The 25,718-nt window shown below is 36.8% G+C and overlaps 1 protein-coding gene across 3 annotated transcripts in view; it reads right to left on the reverse strand.

Moving 5' to 3' along the window:
* Peak1 (pseudopodium enriched atypical kinase 1) overlaps positions 1 to 25,718 on the reverse strand; it is a 239,720-nt gene that overhangs the window by 115,927 nt on the left and 98,075 nt on the right. For all 3 annotated transcript variants that reach the window (XM_060374271.1, XM_060374279.1, XM_060374285.1), the window contains one exon: positions 20,513 to 20,670. The gene's annotated coding sequence lies outside the window, so the exon portion shown is untranslated. The remainder of the gene's footprint in view (positions 1 to 20,512; positions 20,671 to 25,718) is intronic.

Below are 25,718 nucleotides of genomic sequence, written 5' to 3' on the forward strand. Positions count from 1 at the left end.
ATATTATAACATGCCAAAATATTACAGTTATTATTATTATAGTGGAAATGAGTACTTAATTGAAAACTACTCATAAGTTAATACTTAGGGTAAAAAAGAAGACTAATAACTACATATGTAAAAATCCCAACTTTGTTAAAAATAATAAACATAAACCTAATTTTAAAGATTGAAAGACTGATAAATAATAAAATGTTAAACAGAAATGCATGTTTTCACCAAACTTTTTATTAAATATTTCTTGCTTTGGTATTAAAAAAGCACTAAGTTATAAAAAGAAAATGGTTGTACATGTCCTTTATCTAATGGGCAAACATCAACCTTCCTCTGTCTTTCCAATTTTGAATGAATACAGATCATTTTGAATATCTATCACATAGTCAGTCATGTGGGATAAATTACACTAAATTGTTATGAGTTTGGGGACTCTAATGACCGCTCTGTTGCAAACAGATACTACAGTAAGACTATGTGTGTCCTATATAGGAGCGCAGCACCCGGGTTTGATATTAAACGTCTATTTGTGAACAGCCAGATGGTTGGTAATATGCACAGATATCTTGAAATATAGGCTGCCTGATTTCAATTAGCGCTGAAGTGAGACAGATGACAGCAAGTATGTGCACCGCTACGCCCAGCCGTGTGAGAGTGTATTTTAACAGATGAGAATTCCACCAGCTAGAATTTACACTGATACCATATTGATATAATAAATTATTCTGAAATACATGTTCTACTGAAGATAATCTCTGCTATGAAGCATCTAATTGGGTAAACATTTTATGTCCACTATAAAAAACTAGCTAATGTGACAGAAAAAGGGAAATTCTAGAAAATTGATTATAGCCTATACATGTATATTTTAGAATTGCACTAGGAAACAGTATGAAAGATTTGAGTAGCAACTAAAATACCGATTTGAAGACCTGAGGAGGTCTGGGCCAAATCAAAGATGCTGCTTAAAAACAGTCAATGGGCGTATGCTACCTTCGGAGCCTGCCAATGTGACGTCAGTTTTATGTCATGCTCTCCAATGGGCAGTTGTGTTGCTCTTCAAGTGTCTTCCCTGCACTAGAGAACTCAAGGGCAGATGCAATAAGAATTACACTATTTGGGCTATCAGCCTAACAAATCCAGGTAGGAAAGTAGAATGCAATCAATGTCCTTTTTTAAAAAAAAAGCTTGGGTATATAAAATTTATTCTCTTCCTAATACAAGGATTGTAATGGACTTTCAAAAGGTGGTTTGACTCTAAATCCTCCAGAGTCACTAAATGACCTGCTTAAACATGGAGGTAAGCAAAAGTGAAAACATAAATTTAGTCTTTAATTTTTTTTCACAGATATCAATTTGCCAGTGCTAGTAGATGAGGCAGGAAGATCATGAATTTCAAGTCAACCTGAGCTACATATCAAGACCCACTATCAAAAAACCAAAACCAAACAAAAAGAAATCAACTCACACCTTTTCTGTTAGAATAGTGCTAATGAAATGCCAGACACTGAGAAAATTAAATCATTCTTAATGCTTGCTTCATTATAAAGTTTAACTATACACTGTCAAATATTTATTATTCTGTAGGCCATTAGGATATTATACCAGGTATTTAATACATATTATTGCTAATCACTAGCTATTTTAATTATCTTGCTATTTTACAAACTAAGAAAATTTTCATTTTATTTTGGTTTTACAGAAGAAAAATTGAAATGTCAAAGAAATCAAAAATTTTCTCATGGTCACACAGCCTGTTCTGAATCCTGTGGTCGCTAATAAAATGAGAAAATATCTTCTAATCGACTGGTCTCAGAGATTCAATTCTATCACACAGAGAAGCGGGAGGGGCTCCCCGGGGGCATACCATGACAGCCCTGAACTAAAAGGAGGTGAAAACTGAAGATGCCACAGAAAAAGTATATATCATGAAACAGTTTTTAAATGGCAAACTAAAGGCCATAAACAGCTGATAGAGTAGGAAAGAATAAATTCAGAATATTGAGATGGGAGCTATGCGTAACAAAATCTACTGTTTAGCTGGACATGGCAGTGACCTCCTGTAATCACAGTAATCTGGGAGGCAGGAGCGGGAGCCCGGGACTTCAGCTGCATAGCAAGTTCAATGGCATTATGGACTACAGGAGACCCTGCCTTATTAACACTCTACCCAGACCAGCTGTGTGTATTCAGCCAAAACAGTGACTAGTACTTTTGGTAGCACCTTTGAGCATCTTTGAAATGTCATTTTCCCCTCCCAGGGAGATCTATGTATCTCCCTAAGGGCTCAAGAGCCCTCCTTATTGTTTAAGCCTTTCTGGGTCTGTGGATTATAGCATGATTATTCTTTACTTTGCAGTTAATATCCACTTATAAGTGAGTATATAGCATGCTTGTCTTTCTGGGTCTGAGTTACTCATTCAGGATGATTTTTTTTCTAGTTCCATCTGTTTGCCTGCAAATTTCATGATGCCATTGTTTTTAACAGCTGAGTAATACTCCATTGTGTATAGGTACACGTTTTCTTTATCCATTCTTCAGATGAGGGACATCAGTTTCTGGATATTATGAATAAAGCTGCCTGGAACATAGCTGAGCAATTGTCTTTGCGGTAGGAGAGAGCATCCTTTAGGGATATGTCCAGGAGTGGTATAGCTGGGTCTTGAGGTAGGTTGATTCCCATTTTTCTGAGAAATCATCACATTGCTTTCCAAAGTGGCTGCATTCCCACGACAGATGTTGTGCTGGACTGGTGGCAGGTGGGATGAGAACAGGAAGGACCAGGCAGGGAGAGGATGAAAGGAGTGAGTACGGGAGAGTCAACGGGAAGTGGGGGCTCTTTGGGGGCAAGGTAGAAACCTAGTGCTACAGAAACTCCCCGGAATCTATCAGAGTGACCCTGGCTAGGACTCCTAGTAATGGGGGACTTGCCATCTCCCGTAACCAGGCAAAACTTCCAGTGGAAGGTTTGGGACACCCTAAAACCTTTGACATACAATTTGTCCTGCCAGCAGGATGTGCTGGGGTAAAGGTGGCGCGGAAACTATGGGAGTGGCTATCCAATGGCTGATCCAGCTTGAGACCCATGTCCTGAGAGGGAGCTCATCCCTTGCACTGCCCAGAGGACTAGAAACCAGAGGCCAGATGGCCCAGAGACCTACAGAACCAAACAAAACTGGGAAAAAAAAAGTCAATGACATGATGCCTAATGATATTCTGTTATGCTCATAGATTGGTGCCTAACCCAACTGTCATCAGAGAGGCTTCAGCCAGTAACCGATGGAAACAAATGAAGAGATCCACAACCATACATTATGTGGAGTTCAGAGAATCCAGGAGAAGACAGGGAGAAAGGATTACAGGAGCCAGACGTATCAAGGACACCAGAAGAAAACCTACAGAATCAACAAACCGGGACTCACAGAGACTGCACCAACAATCAGGGCACATGCACAAGTCCAACCTAGGCCCTCTGTATATATTTTATAGTTGTGAAACTTGATGTTTTTGTGGGACTCGTAACAGAGGAAGCAGGGGCTAATACTGATGCTTTTGCTGGCTTTTGGGACCCTTGTCCTCTACTGGGCTGCCTCATCCAGCCATAATATGAGGGAGGTGCTTAATCTTCTTGCAACTTGATATGCCACGTTTCATTGATATCCCTGGGAGGCCAGCCCGTTTCTAAATGGAAAATAAGAAGGAATGGATAGAGAGGAGGTGGAAGGGAATAACCAGAGTCAGGATGTAATAAATGAGAGAAATAAACAAACAAATAAATCCAATAATAATAATAATAATAATAATAATAATAATAATAATAAAGAAATGTCATCTTTCTGGTCTTCAGTGCTTCTGAGCTAGCCTGTGGTTTAGTATGCATACCAAAGACTGAAAAGCAGGGGCTGGAGATGGCTCAGCAGTTGAAAGTACTTGCTTTTGGAGAGGACTCAGGTTCAGTTTCAAGCATTCACATGGCAGCTCATATCTATAACTGCTGTTCAAGGGTAGCTGATGCCCTCTTGCAGGCACGGGGCATGCATATGGTGCACATACACACACATGTATATACATATATACATGTTTATATATATACACATATATGTGTATATATGTGTATAAATATATATGCATATATGTATATATATATGCAAGTACACACGCAGAATTTAAAGAGATGTCTTAAAATTGAAAGCAACATTTTTTCTTGAATGTAATCATTTTATTTTTGGTATTGAGCATTAAGCATCCTAAGCCCTTTACCACTTTGTTATATTCTTCAACTGAATGATTTTCATTGTAATGAAATGACAATTACTAAAAGATGTCCAACACCAGTCTAAAAAGAGAAATTAGCTTACAGCCAACAAAGCCTATGGGAAGAACAAGTACTATTATTCTCTTCTATTATTTTATTAATATTATAAGTTGTTGAGGCTGGAGAGGCAGCTCAGCAGGAAAAGCAGGCACTTTGTGCAAAGGACTAAAGTTTGTGAAGATGCAGCTCACAACTACCTGTAATGCTCCAGGGGTTCTGACACTATCATCTAAAAGCTTCAAGTATCTGTACTCATATGAGTTACTAATGATGGCTTTTGTTTCACTTGCTAAGTAAACTCTGAAGTCGTTGCTCCATTCTTTCAACCCAATCTAAAAAGAACTTAATTTCACCTCCACCTCCCATTGTCTCAGCTTTAGCTTCTAGTATCAACAGACAAACTGTAGCACATGCCTTTTCTTGAATGGTAAGGGTCTGAGAAATGTTCCCTTGGAATAAAAACATTTGTAAGAATATGTTTTCCTCACCCAAATTTCTTCATAATTTAACCACTTAAACATGCAATCTGGATATTACCACATGAAATATGTGCTGCTTGCACACACAGTTGTGCCCAGTGGGCTCTAACAGTGGTTGAAGAAAGCCTTTATGGATGGATGGGGGTGGTAGTGCAGAGGTCTGTGCGGTAGTGTGGTAGTCTTGAATCCCAGCACTCTGAAGGCAGAGACAGGCAGATCGCTGGGAGTTCAAGTTCAGCCTGGTCTACATAGTACATTCCAGGCAAGCCAAAGCTAAACAGTGAGACCCTGTCTCAGAAACCAAACCAACCAAACACAGGAAAAAAACCCTAAGACAACCAACCAACCAACCAAACAAAAAAAAATCATGAATTTTTGTCAAGAAAAATATGTAAACAGAACTTATTTGTTTTATGCAGCCACTACTCAAGCAAGACTAGTTTTTTGGGAAGAGCAGTAATGTTATAGAGAAAATACTTCAACTTATTAAGTAATTCCCACTACTACTATCCTATTACATACATACACAACATGCATGCATATCTAATATACACACCCTTTTCTTCACTGAAAACAGCAACTCTGAAGAGTCTGATGGTGTGACTACAGGCTCATGTTAGAGATTTCTAGGCTTGTTTTATTATTTATTTTATTATGTTTATCAAAACCACTAATTCTGAACAAAAATGAAGACAGGGTCAAAACTGAATCCCTTTGGATATATTTTAATAACATGCAAACCAACTTTTAACCACTGTATTCTTTTATTTCTGAAATAGCTTCTTATTTACAATATTCGCATCAGAAATGTAACCAAAGCAAAATTAAGTTCAGGGTATTGAAACACTACACTACCTGGTGCCTAATCCTAGATGCTTCTTCTCTTTATAATGCTCTAAACTAAACAGTCTTTCACTCTCCCACAAAAAGCACCGGGATAACAAGGCTGACCCAGCTAACAAAATATGGAAAGTGGTTAGTGATCCAGCTCAATGTTCAATTGTTCAATACAACATTCTTAGCTGTCTCCCCTCCCCCAGTACACTGCAGCTCTTTTAGAGCAATATGGCTGTTGACCTTCATTTATCTCTGACTTACCAGATGGGCAAAGTCTGACTAAGTTGAATAAGCTCTTTTTAAAAAAGTGCTGCTTTAGAAGGGTCAGTTAGTTTCAAACAAAGGCTTTTCGTTCTGTAAGCATGCCCCATAGAGACACTTCCTCCAGGGATAAGCCAGGGTTTCCTGCTGGGTCCCAGTATACAAAGGGGCAAAGGAAACAGTCAGTTAATGCACATGTGCACATGCCGCCCACTGGAGTCCCCAGAGTACCTAATTTCTGACAGAACAAAGCAATTTCTGCACACTGCTTTGCTAGCATGTTTTAAGATTTTGTTGAATTACACTATTTATAGGAAAAGGTATTTTAAAACACCCAGTGAAATCCAGATGATATTTTTCTTTTGTCCCCAAAGCCATTTGTCTTGTCATGTCTTTGGTCACCTTTCATACTTAGATCTCTCTGGCAGTCTTCCTGCTGCCTTCTTTGCCCTTAGGCCCTCTCCAACTGTATCCATATGTGGTCATTAAAATGTTTCTCAATTCATGTCACAAAAGAATCTGCTTTTCGGAAAGCTTACATTGGCTCCCTATTTACCAAAACCCCAAATACCTTTAGGTTGTGTGTGTCTCTAGATTCCTTCCCAACTTCAGTCCATTTTTGTATGTTCATAAAGAGGCCTACAGATAGTACAATATAGCTTATTGACTGGGGTTACAACAGAATGGTTACAGAAATAAGTCACAAAGCCAAGACTCCAACAGTTTGGAAAGATCCCTTCTGATATAGGTGATTATCTATAACAGCCTCTTGGGTTCTGGTTGTGGCATTTTCACAAGGCATTCCAGGCCAGAAATACTAGCAGAGGCTTGCAAAAATATAAAAATTTATATTCAGGGTATACCTTTTCTTAAATAATTATGTAAAAGACAAAAGTATGTCAGATTTTAGACATTTTTTTTGATAGGGGGAGTTTGGGATATTTGCATATATGTACGATGACTTGAGGATGGAACCCAAGTTTAAAGGCAAAATTCACTGATGTTTCAATTATACTTTATATCCATAGCTCAAAGGTAACTGTATGTGGTATTTGAATAATTTACACACAGAAAAAGCAAAGTTTCAAGGTATAGAATTTTCAACTTGGGCATCATGACAAAGTTATTATTTGCGTGCTGGGAATTGAACCTGGGTCCTCTGCAAGAGCAACAAGTATTCTTAATTACTAAACCAACTCTCCAGAGACAAAACAGTATTAAAAAAACAATTAATCCCCATTATAGACTATATCCCTCAAACATAAACAAAAAAATTTTCCTATGAGAGATGCCAGTGATACACAAAAGAAAAGCACATCACAGAGAACTGACACTCATTTCAGTAATAAAAATTAAATATTAATTTATTATCCTATGTATCTCACCATACTAAAAGCTCAAAATGAAAGCCTATGATACAAATTTATAGAAAAAAATCATTTCAGAAAACACAATATCCATCATAATAAAATTTCTCAGTGTCCTGGAAATAAAAGGAACTTCTTCAAGATTCAAGAGAAGTAGCTGGAGAGTTGACTCAGCCATTATGAGCACTGGTTGCTCTTCCAAAGGACCCAGGTTCAATTCCCAGCACCCACATGATAGCTCACAGCTGTCTATAACTTCATTTCCAAGGGATCTGATTCCATCACACACACATACAAGCACGCAGAACACCAATGTGTATAAAATAAAAATAAATAAGTTATATTAAAAAAAAGATTCATGAGTACCTGCAAACCATGAAGCCCTGAACTCAGCCAGAGCCATACATATCACCATTGTGAAAGCCCACTTTCTCCCTGCTGAGAGAAAGGCATGCCCACTAAATGTCTGACAGTGCAAAAAGGCAAGAAAAAAGAGGCAAACTGTTAAAATGAAAGATGCCAGTTTTATGAGACATGACTATATATTCATCAATATTTTTCATAATCTCAAATATGAAAAAAACACTTAAGATTAATAATTGAAGATTATAGGATAGAAAGGCACCACATAAAAATCAACTACATTTTTACTTATAGGTAATATATTACAGGAAATTAAAATTATCTTTTAATGGGGCATGGTGGTACAATCCTATAATCCCGGCAAAATCTCAGTAAATTCAAGGTCAGCTGGGGTGACACAGAGAGAGACCCTCTGTCAAAAGAACAAACAAAAACACAAAACCAAAGTGGGAAACCCCCCCCTACAAATACCCTTTAAATTGGCTTCAGAAAACAAAGGGAATAAATAAAAAGGAAATCCTCGGCTCTCCATGTGGGAAAACACCTGTAGCAGCAGTGTGGTAAGAAGGCCACAGCACAGTGGCGCATGCTTGAGAGATTATTTGAGAGGTTGAGGAAGAAGGATTACAGGTTCATGGACAGACTGAGCGAGATAGAAAGATCTGCTTGTACGCATGCATAAACACAAACACACACACATACACACGCACACTACTGAAATACTAATATAGGTTTAACAACCTAAACACATGGAAAACACCATGTTCTTCAATTGGAAGACTTCACAAAGATGTCAGTTTTCCTCAAAATGATTCATAGATGTGATAGAATACCAATGAAACTTCTGTCTTTTTAATTAAACAATAGATCACAGGCATTTTTCCATTTGAACAAATATTCTATAACATCAATCAGTTTAAATAGTTCTACACTCTTTCATTTTCCAGATTTATCCTAGGATTATTATTCACCCATATGTTTAAAGTGTTTCCAATTATTTCTTTGTCATAAACGGGGTATAGTACACATTCTTCTAATTTATTCTTTGCACATATCTTTGTTTTCCTAAGATAAATTATTGGAAGTACAACTTTTGATTTCAAGGATATATATGTTATATATCTGTAATATGTATTTCTGTTCTTTCAATGTGCATTGTCAAAATACTGCCTAGAAATGTTTTTCTTCAAATTTTGACTTAAATCTTATTTTCTCTGCAAAGCTTTCTCTGACTAGACCTTTCTCATCGTTCAATCTATACAGCTATTTGGCCTCATTAAATTATTATTATATTTATGGACTATATAGGCAATTACTGCGTTAATAAGATATTATGCCCATAAGCAATCCACTAACTATGTCTTTGAGAAAATATCGGAAAGGAAAAAATATAGAGCAATAAACTGATAGGCTGGCCTGAAAAGGCTAAGGTAACAGAGACAAGCTGGTAATCAAGAGCGCCTACTGAAAGCAACCTGTCCCTGCATTCTCTGTGTGCCCACTAAGATGCACTGGTTTCAGGTAGGGATTGCATTTTATGTACTCTCTTAGAAATTAGTCGCTGGGAAGTTCCCTGTGTTCAAATTTTCTTGTTCTGTTGCTCTCCTTGTGGAGACCCTGTCCTCTCCAGCTCTTACTATTTCCCAGTTCTTACATAAAATTCCATTCACTCTGCCCAACAGTTGCCCATCAGGATCAGCATCTGCTTTGATAGTCTGTAGGGCAGAGGCTTTCAGAGGCCCTCTGTGGTAGGTTCCTAGGTTGTTTCCTGTTTTCTTCTTCTGATGTCCATCCTCTTTGCCTTTCCGGATGGGGATTGGACATTTTAGTTAGGGTCCTCTCTCTTGCTTAGTTTCTTTAGATGCACAGGTTATAGTGGGTTTGTCCTATGTTGTATGTCTTTGAACACAGGGAACTTCCCAGAGACTCATACTCCAACCAAGGACTATTCATAGAGATAACCCAGAACCCCTGCACAGATGTAGCCCAGGGCAGTTCCGAGTCCAATTGGGTTACATAGTAATGTGAAGAGGGACTGCCTCTGACATAATCTGATTGGCCTGCTCTTTGATCACTTCCCCCTGGGGGGGAGCAGCCTTACCAGGCCATAGTAGAGGACAATGCAGCCACTTTTGATGTGAACTGATAGACTAAGATCAGAAAGGAGAGGAGAACCTCCCCTATCAGTGGACTTGGGGAGTGGCATGCATGCAGAGGGAGGAGGGAGGGTGGGATTGGGAGGGGAGGAGGGAGGGACTTATGGGGGGATGCAGAATGAATAAAGTGTAATTGATGAAAAATAAAAAAAATACATTTTCATGAAAAAAAAAATTAGTCGCAAAATAAGTTTTCTGAAGATTTTTCTCAAATTCTGGAAATCATGTCTCCCCTTATAAAACATGAAATCTAAGATAATCATCTGGTGAACAAAGGTTCTAACAGTCATTTAAGAATATCTATCTATTAAGCCTTATTTCCCTTGAGACAGAAAGTCATATACATTAATTAACCAAATTATACGTTTCTGAATTTGAAATTACCCCAAAATAATTAGCTGGTATCAGTCATGTCCAGCATTTGTGAAGATATTTCAATTAAGAAAAAAAATAATCAGTTCTGTTAATGATGAAACTCACTGCCCAGCACAGCAGCGGGCACTGTGACTGCTGCTGTTTGATTCAGGAATTATCTGCTGTTTATTGCCCAAATTTTATTTCTATGCCTCAAGTATATGACTTTAAAATATGAAAGTCCTAGTATTTCTACACCCCTGCAAACATTAAGCAAATGTAATAAAGCAGGAGCATTTTTTACATAACTATATGTGTCAGACTAAATTTAGGCTGAGAGAGAATAAACACAATCCATATCTGATTTATATTTGACAAATACAAAGATATAAGCTGTTTTGAATGCCCACATGCTGTTCCCATGGCAACTGCATAAACATTTTCTCAAAACACACAGTCATCTTCATTCTTTACATCTCATTATTATTATTTTCTTCATTCTCAAGGGAAAGCCCGATTATTCCCTAGGGGAGGAAAATCAATCAATGGTTTTCTTAATTAGTGGCATTTGAAGAGTAGGTAGCACCATTCTTTTTATGGAAAAGCAGTTTCCACCAACGCTCTAGCTACGTGATAGAAGATGGGGAGTATAATACTTGCTTTAGGATAAGGATGAAAACACATTACAATGAATAACTTTGGAGAGAGAAGAGAGTGTACATTGGAAATCCATAGAGGGCTAATCCAAGTGATCATATACGAGTCCCACTTCTGTTTTCCATGTGCATAATATATGATGGAGGCTCTGCTTTGAGACAAACATCTTTCTTTCTTACAGAGTTCTAGTGACAACAAAAGAAAATCTTTTGCTGATTTTTTAATCTGATGTAATTTATATAAAATTGCTAGCAGCTAGAGGCAAGAAAATGACAACTGACTTCAAAAAAACAACAAGGGAAGGGTAGAGGGGTCCACACCAGGCCTCTTCACTCTGTTCTCTTTGAATCTGAAGTGATATTCTCAAATGCAGTAGCAGCGAATGGAAGAGATGCCACAGTCGGTTTTAGCCTTCAAGTTAACGATTTCTCAAAGTCCTCTAAGGCAGTGGTCGTCAACCTTCCTAATGCTGCTACCCTCTACCCTTTAATACAGCTCCATAAAATTAATTTGTTGCTACTTCATAACTGTATTTTGCTAGTTACAAATTGGAATGTAAATATCTGATATGCGACCCTCAGGAGGTCGCAACCCACAGATTGAGAACCACTGCTCTATGGGATAGCAAGAACAGGCTTGAGCCTAAGGATCAGGGTTCAGTTCTCAGAACACAAATGGTGGTTGACAGCCATTAGTAACTGCAGTTCCAGGGGATCAATTACTCTCCTTTGGCCTCTATGAGCACCAGGTAGGCATTTAATATACTTACCTATATGAATGCAAAATAATTCATATACACAAAATACATTGAAAAAAAAAAACAGGTTAAAAAGTAGTTTGTCTCCCTGCGCTCTGCCCAAAGTTTGGCTGGGAGTCTCTGCACATGCTTTGATCCCCTGCTGGGGAGTCTGTTCTGTTCCCTCTCTACTACTGCTTCTGGTGTCTATACTGTTTGTCCTGAATGAGAATTAAGCATCTTTCCTAGGGTCCTCCTTGTTGTTTAGTTTCTTTAGGTCTGTAGATTTTAGTATGTTTATCCTACATTATATGGCTAATATCCTCTTATAACTAAGTACATACAATGCATGTCTTTCTGCTTCTGGGTTACCTCATCAGGATGATCTTTTCTAGTTCCATCCATTTACCTGCAAATTTCATGATTTTCTTGTTCTTAATAGCTGAATAGTGCTCCATTGTGTAAATGTACCACAATTTCTGTATCTGTATGGTTGAGGGACATCTAGGTTGTTTGCAGAGTCTAGCTATTATGAATAAAGTGGCTATAAACATAATTGATCAAATGTCCTTGTTGTATGGTTGAGCATCTTATGGGTATATGCACAGGAGGTGGGTCTTGAGGTAGCACTATTCCCAATTTTCTGAAAAAGGGCCAGACTGATTTATACAAGCTTATATAAGTGGTTATACAAGCTTACATTCCCATCAGCAATGGGAGGAGAGTTCCACTTTCTCCACACCCCCTCCAGCATAGAAAGACCCGGAGGGGACTGGAGCTTCACAAGGAGACCAAAAAAGCTGGGCCCAGGGGGCCCCGTAGAGACTGATGCATCAACCAAGATCCATGCATGTAGGGGACCTAGACTCCCTGCTCAGATGTAGCCCACAGGCATCTCAGTCTCCAGGTGCATGCCCTAGTAAAGGGAGCAGGGTTGTCTCTGACATGAACTCTGTTGCCTGCTCTGTGATCACTTCCCCTTGACAGGGCAACCTTGCTAGCCAACAGAGGAAGAGGATCCAGGCAGGTCTCATGAGACCTGATAGGCTAGGGTCAGATAGTAGGGAAGAAGGACTTCCCTTATCAGTGGACTAGGGGAGTGGAATGGGGTGGAGCAAGAGGAAGGGAGGGTAAGGCTGGGAGGACGGAGGGAGGAGGCTACAACAGGATACAAAGTGAATAAATTGTAAAATAATAATAATAATAATACAAAATGGAAAAAAAGTGTTTTGTCTTTCGTTAGCAAAATTTGCCTAGAGTTGATAGTTTCTTTATTAAATATTTTATTGATTTGGATTTCTAATAAAAGGCAGTTGAGCCTGGAATTGTTTTTAATAGGAAACTTGATGTCAATTTTAATTTCTTTAATATCTATAAGACTCTTTAGGGTCTATCAAGAAATGTTTCCTTTTTAAGTTATTAATTTATGGGCATAATGTTTTATTAATAGAGTTCCTGTATTTTCCTTTCCTATGTGTAAGATATGTGCTAATATTTCCCATTCATTCTTTCAATAATTTATGGCTTTTCTTTTTTCATCAATTGGGCCAAAGGGACAATTTAATATATTTTCAAAGAATTAGCTTTTGGTTAATTTTATTGTTTTTGCTTTCTACTAATTTCAGTAATTTTTATTCTTCGTTAGTTCCTTCCTAGTTTGCTCTGGGTGTAATTCATTCAGCTTTTTCTATTTTCATAACATAAACGCTGAAGCTCTCAGTCTGGTCCCTTCCTCTTTGCTAATGGAACACTCAAAGCAATATCCCACAATGCTGAGGTGCTGAGGTTTCATTTCCATGAAATTAAACTGTTCTATAATTTCTCTGTTGAGTTCCTCTTGGACCCACGAGCCACTCAGAAGTACATTGCTAGGGCTGGAAAATAGCTGAGTTGGTAGAGTGCTTAGCTAGGATGCATGAAGCCCTGGGTTTGATCACCAGCACTGAAGAATATGCGTGATGAGGTGCGTGCCTGTAATTCCAACACTCAGTAGGTAGGGGAAGGAGTAGCAGAAGTCAAGGTCATCTTTTTTTTAATTAATTCAATTTACATCTTGGTCATAGGCCCTCCCTCCTCTCTGCCCAGTCACACTCTCCCTCCTGAATCCCCTCTCTAGGTCATCTTTGGGAAGATCAAAGGAGGGATGTTCTAGGCCAGTCTGGACTATATGAGACCTTATTATCTGAATAGCTAAATTTTAGATATTGATTTACCATTGGTTATTCCAATCATCTGCTGGTAGACACACAGATGGTTTCCATCTTTTGGCTTTGATGACTACTCCTGCTACAAACATTTGTGTAAAATGTTTGAGATCAGTTTTCATTTCTTTTTGATGTGTGACATGCAATTCCACACTTAACCTTTGTGATAAAACACCAATCTTTCACAAAATGACAAATATTTCATATTTGCATTAGCAATATAGAACATTCTAACTTCTTTATGTTCTTGCCAAAGCTTGTTTTCTTTGTCTTGTTTCATCACACATCAAAACAAAAGAAAACTGATATATTTGTTATGATAGCTATTCTCACCAGTGTAAAGTAGAATCTCACTGTGGCTGCTTTAGTTTTTTAATACTGCCTGATAATTGAGGGAAATTGCCTGAATGTTCAGGAGTCCTGGTGCCTTTACATTCTTGGTAGATGTATAGTGGAATACAAAAGAAAAACAAGGCAAGAAACCAATCTGGAAATAAATCTACTGATGGCATTTCCTTCTCTTTGCATCAAAACAAAGGCTCGGTGTTTTGTTTCCCTTTTGGCACAAAGTGTGAAAATGACCTAAAATACATCATTAGGATCTGCTACAGTGCCCGAATTTTTCTTTTCTTTTTAATTTTTATATAACAAATCAACAGAAGGAAACAAAAGCCAGGCCTGACTCCAAGAAAACCAAGTTTCTTTAGTGTTAAGCTTCTTTTCATTTTTATGACTGGCATTGTTAGATGGGTTTTGTTGTGACAATCAAGTATCAGAACTGTTTTTTTTTGAAAACCAGAATGATAATCAGATTTCCCCCTCCTTTATTTAGCTGCTAATGTAAAGATATTACTTTAGAATTAAAATACCATTAGTGTTGAAAATGAAAACATTGCCTAATTGCAAGCACTTTTGCAGATCTGCAATTTTTCACCATTTAAAAACATGGAGGATGGGCTGGAGAGATGGCTTAGTGGTTATGAGAGCTGGCTGTTTTTCCAGAGTACCTGGGTTCTTTTCCCAGCACCCACATGGAGACTTATAACCATCTGTAACTCCAATTCCAGGGGACCAGATACTCTCCTCTACCCCTTCAGGAATCAGGTATGCACATGGTGCACAAACATACTTGCAGAAAAAAAAAAAAAAAACACTTATGCATATAAAACAATAGAGTAAAAACATTTTAAAATGGAGAATGAATTTCCCTTTCAAGCTGGAATGAAGGGGTATCTGTATTTATGGTGCTCTTCCTTCACTCACATGTTTAGAGATATTCTGACTGTAATCACCTTCAACATTTACAGCTAGTTACACAATGAATCAGAAGATGAAAATACGTTCTCAATATCCACAGTAATCATCCCAGTCACTACTGTTATAGGTCCTGACTTCTTCCAGCACACTTTATCTGACAGCTAGGCACTAAGTGAAGTCACCTCTAAGAAAAACTGAAAACAACAACAAGATAACATCAAAGCAAACCAAACCCTCAAAACCTGTCCAGTTTCAGGGTCATCCCAAGTTATGCTCGGAGGTGACCTGTTCCTACAGCATGACCAGAGTCTCAGCGCACAGTAATGTTCTGCAGTGTCTGAGACTGGCCACAGGCTGTTACTCAACATTATTGACATTTTGGTGATTCTCTTTCCCAATTGTCCACAGTTATTATTATATTATATTATAGATTATTGTATTATATTATAATTATATAATATATAATATAATATATACATATAGTATATTATAATATATATTATATTATAGATTAATATAATAATCTATAATTATACATACTGGATATATTTAAGTGACTGATGAGATAAAAGACTCTTAAGTTACTTTTAAAATAAAACAAATGCTGCAGAAAAACCAACCATACATCTTCAAGAGAGTTTAATGGATTTGCAACAAGAATGCTTCTAATGGCAAGACTTTCTCCTTATGTGCAACTAGGTATGAAAGAAACAACTCCTGTAGGTTCCATTTAAATCTTTACAGAGTAGACTAAAGTCAAAGTAAAGTCATGGCTAAAGGTTCAGGGTATTGAGTCAGGCAGACCTAGCTCTATCTTTTTTAGCTAGTCATTTGATAGCGATCAATTCAATTAACTTCTGGAGAATAAATTTCCCATAAAAGTAAAATAGTACTCTTCAATAAAAGCTAAGTTAAGCAGGGTCATTAGGATTAAACATAATGCACAGGTCACAGACTAAACACTTAGATCTCTCCCACATTATAATTTGACAAGGTTTTGGTACTTGGAAGTGAAGCTTTTGACAAATAATTAAGTCAGGAGGGCAGCATCCTGATTAATGGATTAGTGCCCTAGACAAGAAATGTTGAAATACTCGTTTTTGCCTTTGTAGGGATACAGGACAAGAAACCATTCATGAGCCAATATATATGCTTTCACGAGACTCTAGTTCATGAGTGCCTTTATCATAGACTTTCCAGCCTTCAGAAGTGTGAGAGACAAATTTCTGTTGTTCATAAGTCATCTAGAGAAAGACATTTTCTTTTAAAAGAACCCAAATTGACTAAAGCAGCATGTGCTGGTTTGAATAAAATGTCCTCAATGTGCAAAGACTGAAAGATTTTGGAACACTCAGTACCAAATTGGATGTCTCCATCAAATTCCTTCCCTCAGGGATTAGGGCGCTATGCAGAAGAGGAGGCAGGATTGTCAGAGCCAGAAGGGAAGGATGGCTCCAAGGAAATGATGTCTTCCAGATATAACAGGACTGTGTGGCAGAAGGAGCAGACAGGGCCTGCACAGGTTCAAGCCAGATGGAGTCCCAGTGCTGAGAGGGACATGACATAGGCTCTCACCTCTAAACAAAGAACTATCTCCAGTGACATCTACATGGAAAGAAAATATTAGAACTCTCTCACTAGGTATATCAATCACATTTAAGAGTAGGCTCCATGCCCAGAAGCAGAGAGCCAACACAAAAAAGCTCTGGAATTTCTGTAGACTTTTAATCTCACATTGCTTTGTTTAGATACTTTTTGTTTTACTGACATTTTACTAGTATATTATTGGTTTCTGCTTTTGTGTTGTTATGGACTTAGTTTTTGTGTGTGTTTCTTTTTATAATTATTCTGGTTCGTTTTTTTGTTTGTTTGTTTGTCTGCTTGTTTTCTAAAGAGACAGACAAAGATAGGTCATAGGGTTGGGTGGGCAAGGAGGTAGCAAGGATTTTTTTGGGAGCAATTCGGGGAGGGGAAACTGTGATCAGAATATACTGTATGAAATTTTTTTTTGCAATTAAAAATATATCTCCATAGTTTCCCATAGCATTTGAATATTTGTTTCCTATTGATGGTCCTTCTTGAGGAAGGCTTAGGAGGTGTGGTCTTCTTGGAGGAAGTAAATCATTGGAAGCAGACTTTCAGAATTTAAAGACTGCCATTTCAAGTTTGTTCTTAATGTTTTCTATGTATGGTTCAAGATATGACCCCTCACTTTCCTTTTCCTGCTGCCATGCATGTATTCTGCCATCATGGACTCTAACTCTGCAACCATAAGCCCAAATAAACTCTTTTTTTCTATGAGTTGCCTTGAACACGGTGTTTTACTACAGCAATAAAAAGCAAGTAATATATAGCATAGTGAAAGTTAATCTCAATGCTTGACATACTGTAAGCATTCAATAACATTAATTACTGTTATTTTAAGTTGTTGTGACAGGGCAAATCAGGCTTCCCTTTATACGGAAAGTTTCCCTCATTTGAAGTATTGCAATGGATGTTTCCAAGGACTATCAAGCTTTACAAGTATAAGGCTCTACACAGATGAAGCGTTTTAGTGTACTTTTTCTACCCATCCATAAGGACCACAGCTTATAGCTAATGAAATGAACTTAAACTAGATACTTGACCTAACTTAAGTATTAAAGTTAAACTTGACTTAACCTTAATATTACATTTTATCTTCTTTAAAGAGGCTATGTTAGTTTATTCAACTGAAAACCTAAATTTCTAGTTATGCAAGGTAGAATTTCAAGAGATGTACAACTAAATCTTGTTCAAATCTTTTTAGACTGTAGAATTGAGACATTTGGGTTAGATGGTAACATATAAATGTAGACTGTCTTTAATTTTAGGTACCTCTTGGACATAGGACACAACTTCAGAACTGAGCTAAGTGGAAGAAATAAACTAGTTCTATGGCTTTACTTTGTAGAGAAGAGAAGTTTTAATCCGTTCTTTGTTAATATTTTAACTATGATAGTAAATTTGATAGTTTAAAACATGGTAATTAATGATTAGAAAAACACAGTCGATCTACTCTTGTTTGATGTGTCTAAAACAAAAAGGGGGAACTGTAGAGAGCTGCGGAATGCCGTGCCTGAAAGATGGAGCTGGTTTCCACCTTCCACCTTCCCGATGGTGAGTGCTCTCTGTCACGAACAACTCCACATTTGGCTAAGGCTGAGGATCTGGCTTGCTTCCATGTATGTGGACCTATCTGCATTGCCCACGTGGCATGCTGGGGTTGGCTACCCAGAGGCTATTTAAGCTGTGGGCTGGCTTTCCCCAGGGTCAGATGATTGTTCAAGGTTCCTGAATAAACTGCATTGAAATAAAAAAAAAAAGTTAAATAAAAAATTTAAAAAAAGATACAATTACATAAAGAAAAAAAAAAAAGAAAAACACAGTCGATACTGTGAATTTAATGATCCTACTCAAAGTTACTGAAAACATTGAGAAATAGATTTAAATGACTTTAGGAGACCTGATTGCTTTCCATGTATTATTACAACTGAATGAGTGAGCCCTGGGCACTTCAATTTCTGTTGTGTTTGAAAGGCTGCTCTCCGGGACTTCAGGGTTTGTGTGTGAAAGGCTGCTCTCTGGAACTTCAGGGTTTGTGTGTGAAAGGCTGCTCTCCGGGACTTCAGGGTTTGTGTTTGAAAGGCTGCTCTCCGGAACTTCAGGGTTTGTGTTTGAAAGGCTGCTCTCCAGAACTTCAGGGTTTTTTTGTTTGTTTTTATAATGGTTGATGACTAGAAAAAATTAACTATATATTCACAAAGAGATGAATGTGACTATATGACTATGAAAGACAAGATCACAGAAAAGCTATAATTACAAGTAGAATTGGAGAATTAAAAAAAATTTGTTTTAAATTAGTGGAGGAAAGAGTAAGTACAACACCCATTCATATTTTGGTACATTATTTATGAACTTAAATTACCTCCTTAAAACAAGTCCTACATTTCTTAGAATCATCAGGACTAGTACATAATATTGTCAATTGATCAGCTTTTCACATTCCCTGCATTCTACAGCAAGGAAGTAGGTATAATCAATTATCCTTATTTACTAATACACAGTACTCAAGCAAACAAATGGTACTACTCAAAATCAAATAACCAGTGACAATAAAACTTAAGAGTTAGGGGCCAGTGAGATGGCTGATAAATCATTTGCTATGTAAACATGAAGACCGATGTTCGAATTCAGAGTGCCCACGTAAATGCTGTGTAGGTTTGGCAGCCCTTCTGTAGTCCCAGGGTTTAGGAGATAAACACAAGGCAAAATGGCTAGCTAACTTAAACTAGCAAGATCTGGGTTCAGCTGAGAATCCCCAACTATAGTGGTTAACTTTAATTATCCGCTGATAACACAATCTAGACTCACCTGGAAAGTCAGTTTCTGGACCTGTCTAGATCAGGCTTTCCGGTGGGCATACCTTTGGGGCATTATCTTGACTACATTAATTCAGGTAGAAGACACACCTACCCGGGCAGGGAGATCCTGAATGTGGGAGGACATGAGCTGAGCTGAGCACATGAATGTGTGCATTTATTTTCTCTCTGCTCTTGACTATGGATGTGATTAGCTACTTCAAGTTCCTGCAATGAAAGACTCTAACCTGAAATTGAAAGCTTAAAATAAACTCTTTTCCCCCTAAGTTGCTTTTGCCAGGGTATTTTAATACAGCAACAGAAACCAAACAAAGGTGCTGCCTCTATATAAGGGGAGGAGTACTGAGGACGATCCTTGATGTCACTCTTGGGAACACATCACATGCAAATACATACACACACACACACACACACAGAGAGAGAGAAAGAGAGAGACTACAAACAAAGTTATGATTTGGACTCCATAAAGAACTGCAAACATGAACTTTTACAAACATGCAAACAATTTTGGCCTGAGATCAAGAGTTAAGCAACTGATGATCTCAAGTCTTTCCAAATGTGTTCTTGGCTCTGCTTGTCATCCAACAGTCTTTTTAAATAACAAGAGAAAAAAAATGTTCACAGTCTCTTCAAAGTTTTTGTTTTCTATTCTGGATGCTTTTGCCTTTCCAATTCAATTTCTGGACTTTTTTTTTTTTTTTAGGTAGAAAGGGTCAAAAAATGAATATAAAATTAAAATTTCAAATATGAAAGAAAAGATCTGACATTAATACAAAACTCAGAAGACAACTGTATATTAAGGGAACTACTAAATCCTTAGGGAATTGAGCTTATTTTTTTGGAAAGGGAGAACATGTTTGGTGAAGAGTAAAATGACAGATAGTATCGACCATATTTCTTTTCAAATAACCTTATGTTTCTTTTTAAGCGACTAGATTAAAAAAAAACAAAAAACAACCTAGTAATTCTTTTGAACAAACACTAAAGACCAAATAGCCTGACAATGTTAAACTGTAAGATGAACAGCTTCTTCCACAGTTTGGTAGACGTGAGATCCACATTTACACTTAAATAGAAGTCCTTGCAAATGCTCTAAAACTTTTGTGCAACATGATAGGAAAACTCTGGTTACCATTTAACTCCGAAGCACTTTGTTCATTCTGGTGACCAAGGCAGTTTAGCAGCAAGTGCTACATTCCTTTACAATTTCAAAGTGATTCAAATCTTCTTATGATGAACATCCTTTCTTCTTTGCCTCTCATTCCTATATTCTGAAGGTACCAATGTTTACTGCAATAGAAAAAAAAAGTATGATGAAGGGCAGAGTATTTGGAAATACATTGCATTTGTTTCTTCATCTTTGGATACTCTGAATTTTACCCTCACTCAGCAGGTATGAGTCATCTGATTAGCTTAAGATGTAACTTCCTTATTTAGGTGGAGACACACAAGCCTCACACACTTGAGCAAGTTATCTTCCAAAACCAAAAGAATACCGATGGAAAAGATTTTGTAAAACTTCATTTGATTGTCCTTAGAAACTCATTTTATAAAAAACGTGGATATTTTCTGAATGGAAAATATTTGCTACAGCTATCTCCAAATGCAAATATTTAATTAGCCAGTTAGTAGTGTTAAATTCAAGCATAAACTGTATTTACAAACAGGCTGAAGACAATTATACAAAATTACGATTAAAAAAAAATCTATTTCTGACTCTTGGTCATTCAATTTAAGAGTTCTAAACTGGTCAAATCCCCAGTTTGGTTTTTGCATAACACCAATTAGAAAATGACTCAAAGAGAAACTGAAAGATGAATATTATTCCTCTAAAATGTTTCCTGGGCTTGAGTGATGGCTTAGCCGTTAAAGGGTTATAATCAAAACATAAAATGATTCCTGACTGCTTATGTAGTATAAAAGTAAATCCTCCAACACAGTTCACAATTTAAAAAGCACTTCAAAAAAGAGAGGTTTTTGGATATGCTCTATCAAATGTTATCTAAATTGAACACAGCTGTGATATTTTTAATGTTTTTACAGTGTTTATAACATTAATGTAACACAATATTAAGCAGCTTGTAGGGATTATCAAAATAGATAAGTCTTGAAGAATAGTGACAAAATTATTTAGTCTTCTTTTCACTATAAGGCCTTACAAAAGAAATGTACTTTATACAAGTTTTAGTTTTAAAATTGAATATGAAAATGTACACAGTGACAGAAAGTAATTTCCCAAGAGCCGGCTTTGGCTACTCACACAGTCCTTGCCTATAAGTTCCCCACATTACTTTTGCTCACTACCTTATTCTTGGACTTGCAGATGGCCAAGTATAATAGATATAAAATGGAAACATAAAATGGAAAATGCTATAAATTGTGTTTAATTCAATTTTCTCATTTTAAACGTCTGATATATACATATGATATAGCAAGGGCCTTAAATCTTTATGCACTCTGAAACTGACTCTTAATGGAGAGTTTAGTCCATTTATATTTAATGTAAATACTAAATGTAAATACTAAAATGTTTGGGTACAAAATGCTTTACCATTTAAATGTTTCCTATTTCTGCTGTTTCTGTCCCTTTTTTTGTTTTGTGTTGTTTATTTTTCATTGCCTTAATTTCACTAAAATATTTTTCAATGTTTTAATTTAATGGCTTAGAGATTACAATATGCATTCTCAAATTATCACAACTTATTTAAAGGTCTTAAGCAAATAATAATTTTGAAATATTATATATATAGTAAATCTCACTTTGTATAACATAATCACATATTAAACCAAACTTCTATATACATTATAAAACCACAGTTATCTGTCTTTAAACAAAACAAAAAAGAAAGACCTTTTTAATTTATTACTTAAGTTGTTTCATCTCTTTCACAGAACCAAGTTTTATCACTGTCTCTCAGCTTAAATTTTTTAGCATTAATAGTGTACTTAAATTGACAATGGACTACCTACTTTTTCGTTTGTCTAAATTTGTCTTTGTTTTATCTTTGAAAACAGATTTCTGAGGTAAGAGCTTTTGAGAGCTGGGGGTGGCGGTGCTGCTACTTAAGACATTGAGGCAGAAAGACTTCAAGTTTCAGGCTTGAGTCCGAACCCAACCTTGGTAATATGGTGAGACCCTGTGTCAAAACAAAGAGCTGCAAAACAGAGCTGAGGAGTGAAGAGCAGAGAACAGTTCTGGGCCTGGCTCCTCTCCTTCCACCTTTACCAGGCTGGATGTGGAGGTTAAAGAACAGCATGCGGGTGTCTGTCCTTTCTTTCCACTGCACGGGCTCCAGGACTGACAGCAAGTGCCTTTAACAAGTGAGCATTTCATAGCCCTATCTCAACTTAGTGTCTAGATTTTTTTCCCTCTTAAAAGATAATTTATCTGTCTTATCACATGTAAGATGAGACAGTATGGATAGTGTGTCACTATATAGTAACTATTGACTTTATCTTTCCTAAATGATGCTCAATTCTCTACTAATGTGCAGTTAAATACAGCCTGATACCCTGAGCTTCTGCAAACTTAATTTTATTATTAGGGAGGCTATTTTTAAGCTTTTTCCTTAATTCTGGGATAAATCCTTAAAGCCTTACACATAATACTTACTTCTAAAGCTGAACATTTCTGAGCTTGAATTGGAAAATCAATTGAATATTTTTTAATTAATAAATAAATAAAACCAACTCTATCTTGGAAGGTCTAAAATTCCAAATCTGATCAGAAATATCTGCTCAACAGCTTCCATTAGACCCTAGGGGTGTCCTCTATTACACATGTAATTAGGGGTCAGCCAATGAATTAAAAAGAGTATAATGCAGATTTTTGAGGCTCCCTGCTTTTAGGGATTTACAGCACCAAATTCCAGAGCATGCACAGAGTTGCACAGGAGTAATCTATGAATGATGACACCTTTTTAGAAAATACACTCTAAAGCAGTAATTTTCAACATTCCTAATGATGAGATCCTTTAATACAGTTCCTTATGTTGTAATGATCCCAAACAAATTTTGTTACTGTGATCAATAGTAATGTAAATCATTTTTGGAGATAGATGATTGTTAAAGGGGTCGTGACACACAGCTGAGAACCACTGTTCTGAAGTATTTGGAGGTAGTGGTCACAGTGTTAGTAAGTTACTCTTAATGATTCAGGAACAAGTATTTTTATAAATTGTTTGTGAAAGTATAATATTATAAAAACAGAATATATATATATATAAACATAGATACTGTCATTTCTAAAACAACTGAAGAGTAAGTATTTCTGTGAACAATTATTTTCACTGTCCTGTTTGATGATCTATCTTAGCATATTAGATACCAGTACAAATTATGCAGCAGATTCTTTTTACTTATTCATCTTTCAATTAACCACATATAAATAAATCACATACTTAAGGCCCTCTATGGTTAAAGTCAGTGTTCTACATAAAAGACAACTTTGCTTTCATGGTTTATATTCTAGAACAGAAGAAGAAAGAAGGAGAAGGCAGAAGAAGGCTATAAAGAAAAGAGAAGAAAGAGACGACAATGACAATTTTTAGATCGTAGTAATAAAATTGGATATCAAGTACAAACGTAAGATGGAGGTGCATTATTTGTTGGTTTATGGTTTTCAAGATAAGGCTTCATTATGCAATTCTAGGCTATCTCAGAACTCACTATGCAGACCACGCTGACCTTGAACTAACAACAATCCTTCTGTCTCTGCCTCCGTCTCTGCCTCTCAAGTGCTGAGAGTGTAAGCATGAGTCAACTCAGCCAGTTGGAGATATAATCTTTGACAGTGCATTAGAAACAGTCTCCAATGAACTGATATACAAGTTGAAACTGAAGAAAGTGAGCTGAACTAAATGGAGACTGCTTATTTGTATGCAGGACATACATGTTACAACATAGTAATGAATCATGCTTACAAAAGTATGGTTTGAGTAAATACTGCAGACACAGTACCAAATAAAATAAAACCTGTAAATATTATTAATTCTGTTTGAGACAGACTGAAAATCAGGTGGCAGTGGCACAACCCTTTAATCCCAGCACTCAAGAGGTAAAGAGAGAGGCAGGCAGATTTCTTTGAGGCCAGCCTGGTTAGTTAGTTCAGTACAACCAACTTTTCAAATACATTTTCTATTCTAACAGGACAACAGAGTTATGTGGAAGACATTCCAGAAGAATAGTCAATGATGCAAGCTTTGGCCCAGGACTGAAAAACAAGAGTAGAAAATCCAGAATCCTGTAAGTGCAAGTTAAAAAATCATATGATAGAGAGCTTTTTGTTCATTAAAATGCCAACTTCATCACAAAATAACTGGGATGGTTAATAATGACTGTTATGTCAACTTGACATATCGAGAATCACCTAGGAAACAAACCTCTAAGGAAATTTCTAGATTGGATTAATTGACATGGGGAGACCTACTCTAAATGTCTACGTCATCATTCTCAAGACTGGAGTCCTAGACTGAAAGCAAACTGAATAGCAGAATTCACCTCTCTCTTCTCCTAACAGAGCACAAAATGTAATCAGCTGCCAAATGCTTCTGCTATCATGCCTTCCCTGCACAATGGACTACACCTCAAAAATAAGCCAAAATGAGCACTGCCTTCGTTAAGCTTTCATTAGGTATTTCATTGTCACTACAAAGCTAAAAGTAACTAACATGATAACTAAATTTACAATATGCATATGTGCTAATTTCAGAACAATATTTATTAATGGGCATACTGAAACTCAACACAGAGGAAAAAATCTAGCATGATAAAAAAGAGACAAGGTGTCAGTATCAGTGATCTAGGTGTGTGTGTCTGAGTGAGAGAGAGAGACAGACAGACAGACAGAGACAGATACTGACTGACATACTATGCTTCACGGATTGACATCAAACTTCGCAGCTCAGCCTGAGTAACTGAATATAGACACACGCCGCTATGTCCAGCTTCTGATGTAACCTTTGGCACTACATTTGCTCTCAAAAATCCTACAGACCCAAATATGCTTTACTTTACTTTTAAACTTAATAATAGGAAATAGTTTTAAGTAAAAGTATCACAACTGAAATACAATGCATCAATCTATCGGGGATCCAGCACTGTACTGGAAACTTTAGACAGCGCAGGCGTACTCAAAGCCATGAGCTAGGAGCCAAACCCAACTTGCCACCTGTGTATTTATAGTCTGCAAGTTAAAAATAGTTTTTATATTTTAAAACAATTGGAAAAAATCAAAAGGAGAGTATTTTGAGCATAAAATTATATGAGATTTAGATTTCATTATCTATAAATAAGGTTTCCTAAGAACACAGCCAATTCTTTGTTTATGTGCCGTCTAT

Source organism: Meriones unguiculatus, chromosome 1 (assembly GCF_030254825.1).
Source record: "Meriones unguiculatus strain TT.TT164.6M chromosome 1, Bangor_MerUng_6.1, whole genome shotgun sequence".
In the NCBI taxonomy this organism is placed as follows: Eukaryota; Metazoa; Chordata; class Mammalia; order Rodentia; family Muridae; genus Meriones; species Meriones unguiculatus.